Source organism: Equus przewalskii, chromosome 9 (assembly GCF_037783145.1).
Source record: "Equus przewalskii isolate Varuska chromosome 9, EquPr2, whole genome shotgun sequence".
Classification (NCBI taxonomy): domain Eukaryota; kingdom Metazoa; phylum Chordata; class Mammalia; order Perissodactyla; family Equidae; genus Equus; species Equus przewalskii.
Window position 1 is genome coordinate 79,879,714 of NC_091839.1, and position 18,377 is coordinate 79,898,090.

Genomic DNA, 18,377 nt, shown 5'->3' on the forward strand with positions numbered 1-18,377 from the left:
TCTGTAGCTCAATTATTAACAATAACATAACAACTTTCCAGTGTAGTCAAAATTCAGTTTGGAAACTAAATAAAGTTTATGAACAAGTGTGAAAAGTCTGTAGGAATGCTTCACTGAGTCACTATTCAAACTAATAGAAGAAGAGACTTCAAACATATTTAGTCACTGTTCCTATTTGCGATACAATTTTCTAATAATAGAAATGAGAAACTTTACAAAAGGAACTAGATTGCAGAACTTTGTAGCTGACTACCGGTATCGAGATAGAAATCCGCCACCTTTCGTGCGGAAGTCTTTATCATGCACAGACTCTGACGTACAGTACAAACTACTGTTTTTAATGCTACAAATAGTATCTGGTTTTATGTTCTCCCAGGACAACGGAAGTTAACATTTACTGGATCCTACGTAAATTTATAACCTGAAAAAGAATGTGTATGGGGGTTCCTCACTTGAAGAAAACCTAAAATAAAACACAGTATAATAAAAACATATATATGTGGGGTGATAATTCACACTGCAAGTTTTTACCATGAAACAGGAGTGCCCCAAACATCAAGAAGAGAATTGATTTTGCAAATCCCTTTGCGTGTAATGTTTGACTAAAGTGAAGGGCACCTGTTTTATTTATTTACAAAAATTAGGTCAACTGCAGCCTGGGCCTCCTCGGTGCCTGTCCTCCAGGCTCACCTTCCCCGTGCGTCTCCCGGGCTGCAACCCACACCATCCTCATCCCATCGCTTTGTGGATCAGTGCAGATTTTTCACCTTTACCCCCCACACAATTCCAGGCTTATCTTCGCATTACCAATATCTCATGAAAGTGCTCAGCAGGACAAGAGAGCAAAAGGACGTTCTCCTCTAGGACTCCACTCTTGTCCCGCAGAAAAATGGCAGAAGCTTTGACGTTAGAGCTTTTTCATTAAAATCACCCAGTTCTAAAGAGGGCTGGTTACCACACAAATCCCTGAGTGGAAAGGAAGACGTCTAAAGATGTGTCCTTCCTGCTAGGGGACATTTCCCCAGGGTGGGGGTTGGTGGGGTGGGGCTTGGGAGAATTAAGTTACTGACATTACTTCATGTAAAATTTAACGAAGTCACGTTTATGAGCTCTTTGAAGATCTTAGTAATGTTATGAGCTGAGACACAGTTTAAGTCTGTATTGTCATCGTGTTCTCGAAGTCTGAGTCTCTGGCGTAGAACTGTTGCACTCCAGTATAAGATCAGAGGCACGCTGGAGCTGACCTCAAGAAGCTGATGGCAAAATTTTCGGGAATTTTGTGAGTCAGTTGTCAAATGCAGTCATTATTAAAAATCAAATTATATAAACTTAAAATTTAAGTTACATTCAAAAGAAAGGTAATACTCAAAATTCATCAGTACCTTTCACTATTATTTACACACTGGAGGTTATTTATGCCTATGATATCTGTATTTGTGTTGTCAGATAAAATCCAGGATGCCCAGTTAAATCTGAATTTCAATAAACAATGAATAATTTTTTACTAGAGTTATATTACATGGAAATACTAAGACATTTATTTGTTGTTTACCTGAAATTCAAATCTAACTGGGCATTCTGGCTTTTTATTTGCTAAATCTGGCAGACTCCACGTGGGAGAAATACTGTATAATGGTGCATTACAACACCTTTCATCCCAACTCCATGCTTAGTGACTTTACGTTGATAACTTGAAATCAGTCACGGTGGGTGTATTTACCCCGCAGATATCAGCAGACACCACAAATCAGGGCTCCCACTCCCCAACCAGTTATTAAATATTTACCAGCACACTACTGAGTATAATCCATTTTAGTCATTCTAACAATATCGTATGGTGCTGTTCAGATGCCTAGAATGAACTGATTCTTTGATTATTTTGTCACTACGGTGAAAATAAATTCATTTATACGTATGCGCTTGTTATTTCCTCTGTGCTCACCATTCCGTGAAGAAGGTAATATCATTTGCAGGAAACTTCTAGTGGACAACTTTTGCCTTGAAGTTTTGAGAGAATCAGCATTAGGATTCTCCATTGATGACCACAAAAGAAACACATTTAAAAAAATTCCTTAAATGTTTCCTCTACAGAGATCCAACTAGATTTCCGTATCTCCGTATATTCTTTCAATTCATAAGCCTGTACAACTTTCGAAATTAGAGTCGTGTGGAGAACTGTACAGCGAGGGTTAAACTTGGGAGCACAGTTGTTGAGTGCAAGGAAGATGTGCGAGAGAAGCCGCGGTCTCTATGTTCACGGTTTTCTTTGTGATGACACAAGGGCTGATGCTCTGCTTACCATTAGCACGTGTTTCAGAGGATGCAGCAAGCAGAATACAATGGCTTACAAGTCAATTCATCCAGAATATTTTCATTTTATTTTCCCTTCAAATTAAATGAGTGAAATGAGAGAATGGATCAATTAATCAATTTAGTAGCTGGGCTCCGGGTAATCGAGGTCAGTGACCTTGGAGAGCTAATAAATGAATTTGATCCCAGGGACCACTGGCAAGATGAGTTTCTGGTTGCCTTGTTTTAATCATTCATGTGTGCCCTATTATTCACAGAGAGAGGCGCAGTGCTAGCCGCTCCCGACTCGCGTTCATCAATATTACACCGCAGAGGCGGGTGTTTCCAAGGCACCTAAGTCAGAACAGCACTTTTCACTAAAAAATGTGAAAACCGAGGTACTCGTCTCCTAATATGCAACAGGCACAGAAGCGCATGTTAGGATTACCGCCGCTGGAATTCTCACCTGACTCACCTTTGCATCTTTCCATACTTGGCAACAAGATTCTTCTTCTTCTCTCTTTTTTTTTTTTGTATCTCAAAAATCATAGGACCAATCATTTAAAAGCATGGTAGTCATTCTCTTTGTGCAGATTTAAGCTAAATGCCTACGCTCCTTCGCATACTTGCTTACTGTTGCCTGAACAAGTCTGGATTTGAGGAATGTTAATATTTTAGTCATGCTCATTTTCTTCCACCAAATGAGAAGTTGAGTTTTGTCTCCACATATAAACTGTTACATACACAGAAACTGAATGAATTCTAATAAAAAACTGGGTTGTTTTGAAAAGGGTCATTTGAATGAAGAGTATAAAATAACGTAGCCAATGAATTTTTTACATGAACTGAAATAAAAAAACAAACAGGTCTAGAGACAGCCTAACACTCAGTTTCCAATGATCTTTGAAGCAGGAATTCTTCAGCCCATAAATAGTGATGATTCAACCCCAAAGAAAACTATCTGGAGTCTTCTTTTTGTGATGTCAAATTCCGGTAGGTAATTATGTCCCCTCTACTCTGATAATCCTTTAATTTATAAATTGTTTTGATGCTGCCCAAACTTACTTTGAGGACGTGACATTTCAAAGATGGGAAAAAATCATCCTTATTGCTTTAAAGAAGAGGAAGAATAAACACAGACTACGATGGAAAAGAGTGGCGTCATTTCGTCTTCCTTTTCTGTATACACACAGGACCAGCATAAACACTCAGAACTGGTCCTTAAAGGAATTACGTTTTGAGAACTGATCTAAAAAGAAAGAGAAGACCAGAGGAGAGGGCCCGGAAAAAGGATGTACATTTAGCTGGAGAGGTAGATGACATTACGGCCAAAGCAGAGCCGTCTATTTCAACGTCCAAAACAGCGCTGAGCCCAAGAGTTTGATTGAAAGGTACCAATCCCCTGGATACGTAGCATGTTGGAATGATTCTAGTCCCAATACTCTTCTTCTGACCGAGCTTAACTTTAACAGTTAATGCTTTTTAACTTTTATCTAGCATGTTGTAGTTGATATGACACTTTCATAAAATAACTAAAATGTGTTGAGTATTGAATGTGTCATTATCTCATTTAATTTTCACAGAAATTGCATGACATGGGTTCTATTATCCTACTTTTACAAGCAAAGACAGTGAGGCACAGAAAGCTGAAATAACTTGCTTTTTAGCCACTCCACACTCATGCCTCATCCTAGTCCTTCTGACAAGCTATGAGACAGGTACTGTCATGCTTGCCTAAGGGAAGAGCAATTGATGATAGGGAGACTGGAGAATTTGCTCAAGGTCACTTGGTAAATGATAAATAGTAAAACTGGGGCACCAAGCTGGGTTTCTAAATCCTTCCAAGTTGCTTCCAGTGATATCTTTGTGAGTAGAAAACATGGGATGAGCTGTAAAAATTTATTTGGCTGGCAATAATTTTTGTGTGAATCTAAGTCTTTAAATCTATCTTCAAGACCTATATACGTGGATGCAATAAACATACATAACCTAATTTTAGCTCTGCGGATGTACCTTTAGGGTGTCACCTACAGCAGTCGACCCTGTGCTTTGCTGCTCTTGTTGTCTCTGAAGGGTCTAGCATGTGCCTGGCATATGGCGTGAGCTTGACACATCACAAATGATTCATGAATAAATGAATGCACGTGCCTGTCTGGGAACACACAGTACATACAAGGCAAGGACAGTTTCTCCTTAATGCGGGAGTGGAGACTCAGAGAGCCCTTGGTGAGCAGAGGAGGTGAGTGCATCGGAGACCACCTGCTTGGTTCATCTGCTCGCTGCCTTCGCCATGCTTGTGAAACAGAGTGTGCTTCGTGGAGCAGCAAGATGGCTCTCAGTCTGCCCCAGACACAACAGGCCTAGAAGGCAGAGTCTCCACTGCTTAGACGTCTTCCCTTCCATCTCTCTGCGCTATAGAACTCCTGGGCTCAGCCTCATGCAAATACGGGTGTTTTCCTGGAGCAGCAGAGTGCAGTCGACTGATGGATGAAAAATGGGTGGAATCCCAGTGAGTCACTTCGCCACCTATTTTTCTCATCAGTGAAAGGAAATTCAAGCTAGACGGCCCCTACCTCCCTCCCTTCCAGCCCTAAACCCCTGCAGCGTGTTGCCCATGGGGAAAACAGACTAGAGAAATACGTTCCAGGCTTGTCCCAGCTGTTCTCTGCAAACTGGATGCTTCAAACAGGACTGTCCACATCTTCTTACTCTGACATGGTGGCATAATTGTGAATAAATGAGAAATGTCCTTTCATGACAGCTTGGTTAACTAGCTACTTAGTATTTATTCTAATAACTAAACAAACAAACAAAACGTTTGATAACTCTAGTGACCTTGGTGAGCTCAGAGGTGAATTGGATCCAGGGAGGACTGGCAAGATCAAGTCTCTGGTGGCCTCGCTTTAATCATTTATGGGCACCTATAGGCTGTGTGTGTGTGTTTGTGTGTGTGTGTTCGTGTGTGTGTGTGTAGGAGTCAGATAAGGAGTGGACGAGGCACAGGAACAAAACTATTTAGCTGAATAAGCATTTGTTTTGTTTCCCCAAAACCAGATTGGTTGTCGTCAGGGTATTACCTAGAGATTATTGCTCAGGTCCGGATATGACAGGTGAGACCTTTTCATCACTGTTGGTGGTCTGGTCGCTGCATACAGAAGAGGAAACAGAATTTGACGAAGGAGTCCTTTTGTCCACTGGTTGGACCTAACACTGATCCTCACAAAGATAAAAATTGGAACAGATCAATGGAGTTCAAGCACAGACTATCTATGGATAAAACTCTTCCTGGAAACTCCACCTTAAGACTGCCATTCAGGGACAGGAGCGTCAGTTTATCTTATGAGCCAGGGTTTTCTAAACCTTTTTGACCATGACCCACAATAAGAAATATGAATTTCTCATTGTGGTCCAGTATACGTGTGTGTATCTGAAGAAATTTTCACTAAATAACATTTCTTCTTATTGTGTGATATGCTCTGACATTTAAAAAAAATCTCTTCTATTTTGCTTTTTTAAAATTATGGCTGTAATTCACTAAGTTGATTCATGACCCATTAATGGGTGGTGACCTGGGTTAAAAAATACTGTTTGAAGCCAACGATATCTTACCAAGTCCATATATATATACTATATATATGTAAATAAATATAACATATATAAATAAATACAAATATATGTAAAGATACATATATGTATGTACATATATATAATAGTTGTTTGCCCTCAGAATAGTTGTATCCCAATATCAATGAGCCATGTTATAATGGAGCAGCTCTACTGTGAATATTTGCTTTTTAAAATTAGCAGCAGTATTGATCACTTTTCATAGTCGTCAATGAAGACAGGCCAGCAGCTGCTGCTGTCCTCTGCAAAGACTCTCCTCTTTGATATCAGAGATTTCCTCGGGGCCCAAGTGCTCCAGCTGAGAGGGGGTTTAACTGATACAACTTGAGGGGAGAGGAGCCCCCTCTTTCCACGCCTCTGCCCCTCAATGGGCTTTGGGAAGTAGATGAAGCAGGGGAGAAGGGTGGACCATGGACATCAGCTCCACTGTGACTGACCAGCTGCCTTGAGACACTGTGCTGGCCTGGGAGGAAGAAATATCATCAAGCGGTACCATTGCCGTTCAGCCACTGCATCTCCCCGGTGGACACTCACTGAGATTGTCTCACCCATTGCTGTTTCTTGTTTTCACAGTGTAGACTCAGCGTTGTCAGAGATTGCAATGCTCATCGGTATCCATGTTCGTCTCTTCTTTCTGAGGACACGGTTAGACCACCTTCCCTGGCAGTTAGATGTGGTCATATGATTGAGTTTCGGCCAACGATGTGAGTGGAACTGATGTGTGTCCTTCCAGACCTGGCCCATAAGAACCTCCCCAGCCCACTGTGACCCTCTTCCCACACATGCTGCTGGCTGAACAGAGAGGACTCTGATGGCCGAGAGGAGAGAGAGTCAACCTCCAACTCACATTGTGCATGGAATTCTCCTTTATGATGTCAAGTCATTGAAATGTGGGGGTTGTTACAGCAGTTTGCTTACCTTGAGTGGTCTCCTTCAAGAGTCTCTTAAGTATAGTGATTTATCCACTTTGCCTTCCTTCAATCCATTCTTCATAGCATGGCTTCAATGGCCTTTGCTTATGAATTAATCATGTCAACTCTCCCACCCGCTTCCTGTCCCCATCATGCCTAAAATGTTGCAATGGCTTCCATTTGCTTCTAGGATAAAGCCAAAACTCCTTAATGTGGCCTATATGGTTTGGGTCTGCCTACCTCTCTACCTTGATCTTCCGTCATCTCTCACCTCACTCTTCCCACTTTGATGACATAGGCCTTCTCAGTTGTTCCTTCTCCTTGTCCTCTCTCTGGCCACAGGGTTTGTGCATATCCTATTCCTTCTGCCTAGAATAGTGGTTGATAAAATGTTTTCTGTAAAGGTACAGATAGTAAATATTTTAGACTTTGCAAACCATGTGGTTTCTGTCCCAACTAGTTGAATCTTGGTGCAAAGGCAGCCATGGACAATATGTAAACAAGTGGATGTGACCCATTTGGCCCATGGGCCATAATTTTCTGATCCATAGGCCAGAATGTTCTTTCTACCATTTTTCCTAATGAATAGGACTATGCATCCTTATCTCTTCTCCAAGGAAACCTTCCCTGATAACTTTGACTAGATCAAATCCTTCTATTACGTGTTCTCATAATACCAGGTATTACTACCTTCCCTAAGTGATACACTGGAAGTTTGCATTGCCCATGAGTGATCAGAAGGAGCTTGTAAGCCTCTTGCTTATTCATTATTCGTCATTTATTGTTATGCGAAATAAATGGGCACCTCTGATTGGTTGCCTGGTACACAAGACAGGGTAAAAAGGTCATTGTTCTAGCCTCTGTGATTTAAAATAATACATTCATCCATTTGTTCAATTGACAAATATTTGTTGAAATTCCATTGAGTTGCAGAGGACTCCACGGTGTATAAGACATGAAGCCATTATTTCAGATATCTTGGTGATTGTTTTCCCATCTGAAAAATAAAAATGGGGGGACAAACAATAAAAATGGAAGCAATTAAAATAGTGCTTTTGGCACCATGCGTGTAACAGTCTGATCGGTGTACTCATTTGATTTGCAGGATACTGTTGGTTAAAGAGGGTATGGAGTGTGTTGCTGACACACGCACTAATTTTCTCCTTCTCAGATGCCATTTGTCCTGGGCAAGTTTCATAGATTTCTTCTTGGCATGTGAAGCCTAAATATCTAGAGCTCTTTCCATCACCTGCCAGATCTGGGAAGTTGCTGCACCACCAGAATCAGAATGGGGTGCTTCTCTGCCCGTGAAGACTTTGGTCAGAACCATATGCGTTCATCCAGCCATCTTGAATCCCCATCTTACATGGCAGCTATTGTCTGAAAAGAAGGCTGGGAAAAACAATACTCCAACATTCGCGCAGACATAGGAACTGGACTTTCTAGACGCTTCTGGGTGTTATTGGCTACATATCTATGTTTACATGGATGGGAGCTAAGAGTATCTTGAGCGAGACTTGACATTATTGCCCACATCTCAGTTTAAGATTGAGCTGTCACTAAGCACAGACTACGTCCAGCACTAGTGCACTTTACACCCGGCTCTGCTTGGTTTCAACAGGCTAGAAGTGAAAATTATTTCAAAAGCAGAATCACTTTGGGTCAGCCTAGTGGTGCAGTGATTGGGTTCATGTGCTCCACTTCAAAGGCCCAGGGTTCATAGGTTCAAATCCCTGGTGCAGATGTACGTACCATTTTCCAAGCCATGCTGTGTCAGGCATCCCACATATAAAGTGGAGGAGGATGGCACAGATGTTAGCTCAGGACCAGTCTTCCTCAGCAAAAAGAAGAGGATTGGTGGCAGATGTTAGCTCAGGGCTAATCTTCCTCCAAAAACAAAAAACAAAAAAAGCAGAGTCGCTTTAAATCAAAAGCAAAAAATCATGTGTTCCTGCCTGCCTTCCCCCAGCCAGCTGCGTCTGGCCCATCGATTTGTTTGATTTGGCTCTCACAGTGTTTAAACAACAACAACAAAAATTGGATTTGTTGATGTAGGAGATTTCATATAAAAAATCTGAATTTCTGGCATCTGGGGGGTCTGGCAGCCCTGGGCCGCATTCCCACGTGGGAAGGAAGTGTGATGTTGCCCTGCTTAGATGAGCCATGGACTTGCCAGGATGCTGCCCGTCACTGACCACCTTCGCTCCTTTGCTGACCTTTCCGGCTTCTCTGTGCCACGAAGTCTGAGTTTGTCCCTGCTGGATGGAAAGCAGGGTTAGTGGCACAGACCTATTCTTGTGTTTTAAAGAAAATGGCTTTTATCAATGCTGCTGTGTTATTCGGATATTTGTATATCATCTTGTATTTTTACAGGTGTCTTCCCCTCAAGGAACTCGAAAGACTATGCAAAAGTTAAAGGGTCAAAACCCCACTGACCCCCCTTGGCCAGGTGGCCTACAGTGTCCTGAGGGACAGCAGAATCCAGGGAAATGCCTGATGGGGAAGAATGTGCCTAGACGGGTGTTCTGCCCTACGCAAGGGTCTCTTCATGGCTCCTTGATGGACGCTGAGCTGACGAGTCAGATGAGGATGGGAAGAGGAGCCAGTGGGAGCAGAAACATCCTCTTCAACCGACAGGGGGATTTGTTAGGGGCCTGGCTACTGCCACACACAGGCTGGGTCTTGTCCCAGAAGATCCAATTTTGGAGAAGAACCTGAAAGGGTGAGTAGCAACTTATCAGGTGGAGGTGGACCTTAGAGAGCAAGTTAGCAGGAACAAAATGAGCAGAAGCTTAGAAATATTCAAATCAATGTGAGGGAAGAGGGGACTAAAAGTCATGAGAAATTTCTGTTTTCTTCGATTTACATCCCCTGTAACATGGGAGCATTTAGACCAGATACACTGCTTTGCCTCGAGCCCTTTTAGAGTCAGTTGCTGGAAGGGTGATCCATGGACCAGTAGCATCGCATCACCTGGGAGCTTCTTAGGGATGTGGACTCACAGACTCTGCTCCAGACCCGCTGAGTGAGTGCCCAGAGGATTCAGACACGTTAAAATGTGAGAAGCACAGCTTTTGAAAGTAATGAGGTTTGGGATCGGGTAACCGTAAAGTGACTTTTTCCTCTCTCTTTTTTCCTTCCCATTTATTTAGATGTCATTTGACCATGAGACTAAATTGGCCTGAAACCTGAAAATAATGGAAACAATGCCTGATTTGTCAAGGTGGCTGGCACAGAGGCCCTTAGTAAATAATATAATTACTATTACTTCATTAAAAAAAAGAAATTATGTTTTTTCTAAATAAATTGAGACTTGGTTTGCTCATCATCCTTTAAAAAAATCACATAAATAGTAGTTATAATAAACATCAGGTAGAAATAAATAGTCTCTTAAAAACATGGACCTCAGTCTTGCCCTTTGGACTCAAACACTAATAAAAGGAATAAAGATTATTGCATTATTTATTACATTCATGAGCTTACTTAAATTCCAGTTTACGGCAGGAAGCTATATAAAAATATTCTTGTATTTTTCATTTGATGAGTAATGAAGATGATAAATTGATCACTCTGGGAGATAAAGATATCATTATTGAACTCGTGCTGCCTGCCTAACGTCGCACACTTCATCCATTCTCCACAACAGGCATTGACAGCCTGAGTTTATAAATGAGGAACCGAAGGTCGCAGATGGTAAGTTGCTTATGTAAGGTCACACGATTATTGTTTTGCACTCAAGATCTAAACACGCACTTGAATCCAAGTTCCACATTATTTTCTCTTCCCTGCAGTGTCCCTGGACTGAACCTCAGATTTTTAACTCCTCTGCGACCCAGCAAGTTTTTCTTTGATCTTGACCATCAAAATGGAAGGGCCCTTTCTACTTGATTTCATCTTTCCTACTCAAAGAAAAACATTAAAAAAAATACTGGTTGTACTTACAGAGATTTTTTCTTTTCCTGATTATGGAATCAGTCAGGTTTATTTGGTAAAATTTGAAAAATATGGAAGAACGTAATGAATAAAGTAAATAATACTCATAATTCTCTCACTGGAAGATAACCCTACCACTCAGAGATAACCACTGTTAACGTTACATTATAGATGCTCCCTTTGCTAATGAAAACGTATATCTTAAAGAAATAAAATTAGCTCATATTACATGTGTTATTCTATAAGAAACATTTCCACATGTCAACAGATACTATTTCTACAATATAATTTTCATGGTTCCCTGGTATCTCCCTCATCGACAGACTAATATAAAGTGCAGGCACCCTTCTAAGTACCGTTGAAATACTCTCTCACATACAAAAAATGTAGCAGGTGATTTTATTATCTCCATTTTAAATATGAGGAAACTGAAGTAATGTAGTATTCCCTGATTTTGATCCCATGGCTATTAAACAGCAGAGCTGGGGCTGGAGCTCCTGCCGTCTGGATCTAGGGCAACGTCCTCAGCCCCTCTGCTCCATGAGCCCGTGGAACCTTCAGAAGCCTTTATAAAAGCTGCTGATGGACTCCTGTGAAATTCTCCTCTATAGCACAGCCAGAGCCCGCTCTGTTGGGGCAATATCATGGTGCCTTTTTTCCCCTTTATCCTTTCATTTCCTTCACAAACTTATATTTATTTTTAGTAATAATTATCTTTGCGATCAATTGAGACTGTGTGTAGACACGTGCCCCACACCGGGGCCTGACGGGCTCAATAAATGGTACTGAAAAAGAATTCTTATATTCTTTTTTCTTTTTCTTTCTTTCCTTCCTTCCTTCTTCCTCCCTTTCTTTCCTTTTTCCTTTCTTCCTTTCTTTCCTTTCTTTTGCTAGAATTTAGTTGTTTGATTTTACTCACCAGGACCAAGTTAGACTAAAACGCATACAATATTTTATGAGGAAAAAAAGAAGCCTGGTTTCATAGTTCCAGATGAAGCCTTCGGGCATTTCAAAATAATGCACGTTACAGCTTCAGAGGATGAGGATATTGAATGGTGAGGCTTTTAAAATATCAAAAGGGCTTTCAGGTGGCTACTTTACAACTTGAAACACACCTTTAACTTAAAAAGCAAAATGTTATAACCTAAGTTGTTTCTTTACACATTCGTAGAGACCGAGGAAATTTCATGGAAAAATAAATCTTCACTTCAAAAAGGAACTTGGAAATTTTAAAATATAAACTGATATTTCATTTGCCAGAGCTGGTACCGAAACAGTAAGCCACGAGTGAAACTGCTGGATGTTACTAAGAGTAGCAATAATGTTAATTTTCTGACGTCAGCCCACTGGAAATAGGAAATACACACTTCTGCAATTGAATGGAGAATGGAGACAACTCAGTGATCCCAGATGTGGTTGATTAGATAGGTCTGTCTGGTAACAAAACTTCCCAACAAGCAGGCTGTGGCATAATGGAGACCAACAGACCAGATGCCAAAACCATCAGCATGACCTGCCATTGGATTCCCTCAAGACTTTTCCCAGAGTTCTGGTATTATCATTGAATTTGTACACAGCAGTGCCAAACCCTATATGATAATTATCATATATTTGTCTCATTTTGGTCCACTGGGGTTATTTTACTAATGAGCCACTGGGGGGAAAAAGATGGTTAGGGGTAAAGCATTTGGAGTGTTTTGAGGTTCGAACCCCAGCTCTATCACAGACTGTCGTGGGCACCTCATGTTTTTGCCAGCCCAGCATCTCCGCCTTCATCTTCTGGAAACTGCACCTCCCTTTTCCCTGAAGGAACTCCTCTTTCCCTATTTTATGCCAATAATCAGGATCCCTGCCTTCCTCCTGAGAAAGAGTAAAGCATGTGATCCAAGCTAGGCCAATCAGATTCAGCCTCCCAGAAATTAGGATTGTGAGCCATGACGTCGGGAAGTAACCAGAGCTGATCATCTCTATGGTATTTTTTTTGAAGAAACTGGTCGATTAGCTCCTGCTATTTAGATGCTGGGAATTTTTGTATTTCTACTTTCCATGATCTAGTTGTTTACCCCTGATTTTGTGAGCTACTCCAGTTCCTTCCGATACGTTTCAGTTTTACTTAAATTAATCAGAATCTGTTTCTCTTATTTGTACCCAGAGAACTTGAATAGTCTAAACAAATAAGTGAATCATAACTCTAACCTTCATGGACTTCAACAAGTGCAAAATATCTAGTTCAACCTAACAGCTTTATAATAATGACTTCAGAATACTTAACAGTTAAATAAAGTACTGTTTTAGTAACCTTGGAACATTACTTAGTCTTTCTAAGAAGTTACCTCATGTGTAAAATTTTGAAAATAATGCCTACTTCCCAGATTCGTGAGGATTAAATGAGAACATGTCTGGAAGAGTGTAGCACAGGGCCCCCCAGACTAAGTGTCCTATATTGACTGGCTGTTATCGCTACATCATGTCTGTAAACATGAACATCACCATCCAAGGCAAGTTCAAACATCAAATGAGTTATACTAATAATTTGTCATAGGAATTTCTCTGAGTTTTTGACAATGCAGGGATTACTGCTAGATAGTTATATTTAGACTAGCAAACTTAGACAAGAATACGGCTCATTTGAAAATTTTAGTAGAATACTGATCAAGTTGATATTCAGTATAAAAATATATATATTTGATCCGCCTAAAGAAAAAAAGTTTATATAAGATCATCTATGCAAGATTTTCACTATGCAAATGAGCAGTTTTGAACTTCCCCAGGAATTTATGGTCTTTCTAAATAATGGAGTGATCTAGTAGAGAGGCATTTTCAGGTATATGTCAACCAAGCAAATAACTAATTTCATCTTTGCTGTACTTGTATTTCAACATGGACGCATACACGGGCACATAATAGAGCCACTTTGATTGCTCTTAAGATTTTGTGGAATATAGATGTGCAGAGAATTAAAACAAAATTGGTTCTAATCGACTCATGTATCTGAATGTTTAGAGGTTTGTACAGCATTAGTCTCACTCTAGTAGGTATTTAGCATAAAAAGTCTTTAGTTAAAGCTTCTACTGCTGAAGCTGAGGTTTAAGAGTATCAGGTCATTTGTCTCTGCTTCTCTAGTTTTTAAAATTTTGCCCACTATGGAGAAAGTACAGTGGTGACCTCTTTTCCCAAGAGCCTTCTCAGTGAGCTGACATTACAAAAGTCATTTAGCCTGCTCTGATGAGCAAGTCCAAATTTGCCAGCAGAATGAGAGGAGGAAGGTGTTGTGAAAGGCACTTATCCACCAGCATTTCCTCTTTGCAAGTCAGCGGAATCCTGACTTCATTCAGATCCCTAAATCTCAAGGCAGGTGGTGATCACCAGCCGTGGATCTCATGGGTCTGTGCCAGTCATGAAAATTCAGTTCCTCTCTGCCAGGATTTGGTCTAGTGTGTGGCATGTGACCGACTTCTGGCTGAAAACATGTAAGGAAATCTGTTGGGGGAAGGGGTTTCTACAGAAGATTTTCTTCCTAGTTCAAAATACAGGGACTTGTGAAAAGTTCTTTGACCTTAAACCTTTCTTATCTTAAAAGTAGCTAAATGAGAATAAATTGCTTGTAGCTACATTGATCTTTCTGTAACCATGAAGTGACAGGATGACTGGATAAAAAGCCAGTGTACTAAACACGGCAGAGCGGAAATATGAAAAGAACTTGAATCCTTGATGTCATTTTCAGCTACTGCCCCTCAAATGGAACTGGAGCTGCCTGCCTCTTATTAGCCGACATAATGTGATCTCTTTGCTGCTTTTCTGTAACTTGCAGCTGAAAGCATTCCTAAGGGCATTAGCACTGACACACCTTCTCTATGCCCTTTAATTTCAAATGCTTTATGTCACCAGAAAAAAGGATCATGGTCTGACAATAAGGTGAAAAGAGACTGGAAAATTCCTGCAATAAAATCTTTCCAAAATGAGCTGAAAATTCTACTCAGTGATTTAGTAGCAGGTATCAGGGAGCTGCTTGTATTTGCTAGACCTGGCAGAACGAGGACCTCCTAGTCCAGCCAACTGTGCTGGCAGGAGGAATTTACAAGGGCCTGGGAGCGGGCCCTGCCATGGAGACATGTAGCGGGCCTCTTAGAGAGAGTTTGGAATCAGGGTACAAGAAATCAGTTACTGTGAATTTGAGACTCAAATCGTTCTTCAGTATCTGCAGAAACCAGGAGTTGGACATTTGCTTGTGTAGAAAGTGGCATAGCTTTGAAAATACATTAGATATTAAAAATAAAAATGGAAAAATATTACTGTAGAAAGAACTATAACCTCTTGAACTATGTGGCCTATTTTTCACAGACAGAGAATTCTAGAAGCTGTGACCAAAAGACTGCTGTGTTCTTGAAGATGCCCACAGGCTTCTGTTGCTCGGGAGATTTCCTGAATGCATAATATATCTGAGAAGAGATTTCTGAGGGGGGAACATGCTTTGTCAGTTAGCAAAGTGACTTTCAAACTTTTTAAACCATGAGTCACAGTAAGAAGTGAATTTCCATGTCTATAAGAAGATACTTATTCCTTTGTTGTGTGATGCACTCTTATGTATTCTGTTTTAATCTTTCTTTTCCCTTCTGTTTTTAGGATTTTTTAAAAAATTTTCCTTTTTCTCCCCAAAGCCCTTTGGTACATAGTTGTATATTTTCAGTTGTGGGTCCTTCTCGTTGTGGCATGTGGGATGCTGCCTCAGTGTGGCTTGATGAGCAGTGCCATGTCTGTGCCCAGGATTCGAACTGGCAAAATCTTGGGCCGCCAAAGCAGAGTGAGAGAACTTAACGACTTGGCCACGGGGCCGGCCCTCTCTTATGGTTTTAAAAAGTGCTGGTTTTAACCTACTAAACTTATTTCCAACCCACTAACAGGTTACCACTTGCAGTTTGAGAAAGCGTTGAGTCAAGCTAGTTTCTGCTGCAGGTTATAGCTCCTACGAGTTAAACTGGCTTGAATGGCCCGGAGACCTGTTATTTTACAGAGAAGAAAGTCCAGAGATGGGGCAGACTTTAGGATGCTTGTCATCAGTCCCCCAGGTACTGGCTCTGACTTCTGCAGTGTCAGCATCATTCTTAGGCCACACCCTGCTCCTAAGAGGCTGCGTGTAGAACGCTTTCAACTATTCCTTCAGAACTTCTCTCTGCCCTTCTCTGTCTGCTCTGTTCCCCGGGGGCCCACTGGATGATACATGACTAGGCTCCCTCACCTGCTGGCCTCTGCCTGGGTTCAGCTGATGGGGTTCCCTGTAAGAAACTGAGCAGAGAGAAGAGAACGAAGCTGGGGTAGTTGTTCTCTGCCTTGCTCCCTGCGGGGTCACAGTGTGCTGACCGCGTGCCTTAACTGAAACTCACAGCTGTCTCAAGGTGATCCTCTCTCCACCACTCTCTCCTGGGTTCTGTGACCCCTGCCCCTTGTGTTTTGGGGCACAGGCGTGATGAGAGCTCTGCTGCAACCCACCCTGGGGTGCAGCTTACATCTTGTACGTTCACTCCCCCTGCCCCTACCTTTGTAAGCAGTCCTTTTTATTAAATCATTTTTGGTGATTCCAATTTGAGTGTGCCAACTATCTCTTGATGAGGCCCCGACTAACACCAGCTGCCAAAAGCAACTGTGTTCACATCCTCAGGGCAGAGAGAGATCGTCTTCTTTCCCCAGGAGCCCTGAGGTGGGCTCTCTGCTTCCTCCACAGGCTCAGATGGGTGAGGCCTGTCCATTTCCGACCAGTCAGTGGAGGGGAAAGGAATCGCCATGATCAGCTTCAACTAGACAGCTGGGGTGGAAAGAATGCGAACCACTCACACTCTGCCGTTTAACCCTGATGGGCCAGATAGAAAAGCAACTCTTGTTTGTACCCAGAGGCCTCTGATGTTGCAACCTGAACTTCAGCCCAGCGTCACGGCAACAAGTAAACCAAGGTTAGGATTTCAGTAGCAAATTAAACTGCTTGATAATAGAATCGCTAGCACGTTGGATGACTGACCCAAACACCAAAATGATGTTTTTGTCACTCTTTCACACAGTACATTCCCTCTTGCCCAAGTGATGTGGGGATCACATGGCAAGGTCTCATGAGACTATATGTGCACCATCCGAAACAAAGAACACTTTAAAAGCCGATTCCTGTAGTCACTGGTAGGAATTTATTTTATCTCTAAACCAAATTTCATTTGATTGTGCCACACACCATTGGTTTCAAAAGCTGACCCCAAACTGGGAGAAAACGCGTTTAGCGAAAGTTTCCTCTCTTTCTTGACATGTCACCCCAGAAAAGTTCTGGTGAGCAGAACAGGACTGTGACCGAATTGGGGAAGTTCCGCGTCCCCACTGTCTCCTCTTCTCCTTCTTCTCTACTCCAGGAGAAAAGACACAGATTAATGTTAATGCAGAGGGATTGCACCAACATTGAGTGGATTTATAAAAAATTACAATACGAGCAGAATTTTCTCTCCAGTGCCAGCAATGAGAACACTCCGGAAAGTTACAGCAGCAGCTTCATCCTAAGGCGGCTTCCATGGGAGCCATAAGAAGGCTGACACGTTGAATGTTTTCTAAATGTTTCTCCCCGTACTCTCTCTCACCTTCTCTACCCCCTCTCTGTTTTGCTCAGACAAAGAGCAAGCCAGGGTCCCCTTCCACCACCTTCCTCCTCCCCAGCTCTCCTCACATGGTCGGATCACGCTTACAGAGACTTCATCACCCTCTCTGACTTTTCCCTGGTCACTGTCTAACTGGAAGGCCCCAAGCAGACCAGAGAACAGGAGGAACGACAGATTCTAGGGCCACTCAGTGGGTGCTTTAGGTCTTCAAAGTGTCTTGAATCAAAGGGCACTGAGACAAGATCGCTCTGCACTGCCTCCTGCTTCCGCCTCTGGAAAGTCACCGGATGCCGGTCTGGGGTTGAGCTGATCCTTCTGGGATCCACAGTTACTCCAGGTGGAATCCACTGGGGCCCAAGACTACACAGATAGGCTGCCAGTGGCTGCCCTCCCGAGCCGCTTCACCCGTGTCTCCCCTGTGCTTCTCCAGGCTCCGTCATTGCTGCTCTGACTGTGCTCGCTGCCCCTTGTTCTGTTCTTCTCTGCCACTGTCGTCCCCTCGCTCTCTGCTCCTCCCCACCCATCCTTTCCTGGGACATTTTCACCTTTCTCCTTCAAAAGCTTTTACTCATATGACTTGAATGACAATAACCTCCAGGGCTGTAACTCAGTCTTGCAGCTTTTTGTCACTTAATGAAGAAGCGAAGGTTTATAGCAGTTGCTTGCATTCCCAGGGCATATAAGTGCATCTGTAGTCCCTGAAGTCAGCCAATGCCAGTGGAGAATTTCAGGCACACAGGGTACAATCAGAAGGGCTGTGGAAATAGCACGTATTTGGAAAACTGGTGAATTCCATATTAGACAAAGACATTCAACATCGGGCCAAGTTCTTTGTAGAATTGTCGATCAATCTATCTATCTATCCATAATCTATCCATCCATCCACCCACCCACCCAACTCCCTCCCTCTCACTATCTCTTGGGCCACCACCGTCTTTGTTTCCAGGTAGAGAGCTTATTTCAAGGAAGTGGGTTTGTTCCTTTTTAAAAACAG

General features: G+C 42.1%; 1 long non-coding RNA gene across 1 annotated transcript; it reads right to left on the minus strand.

Annotated features, from left to right (window-relative positions):
• Positions 1 to 2,810: 2,810 nt before the first annotated feature.
• LOC103556345 (uncharacterized) lies at positions 2,811 to 6,784 on the minus strand. Its single transcript, XR_011522152.1, has 3 exons — positions 6,462 to 6,784; positions 5,367 to 5,434; positions 2,811 to 4,769 (listed from the first exon to the last, which is right to left on the minus strand). It is a non-coding gene; the product is annotated as an uncharacterized lncRNA (long non-coding RNA).
• Positions 6,785 to 18,377: the final 11,593 nt, after the last annotated feature.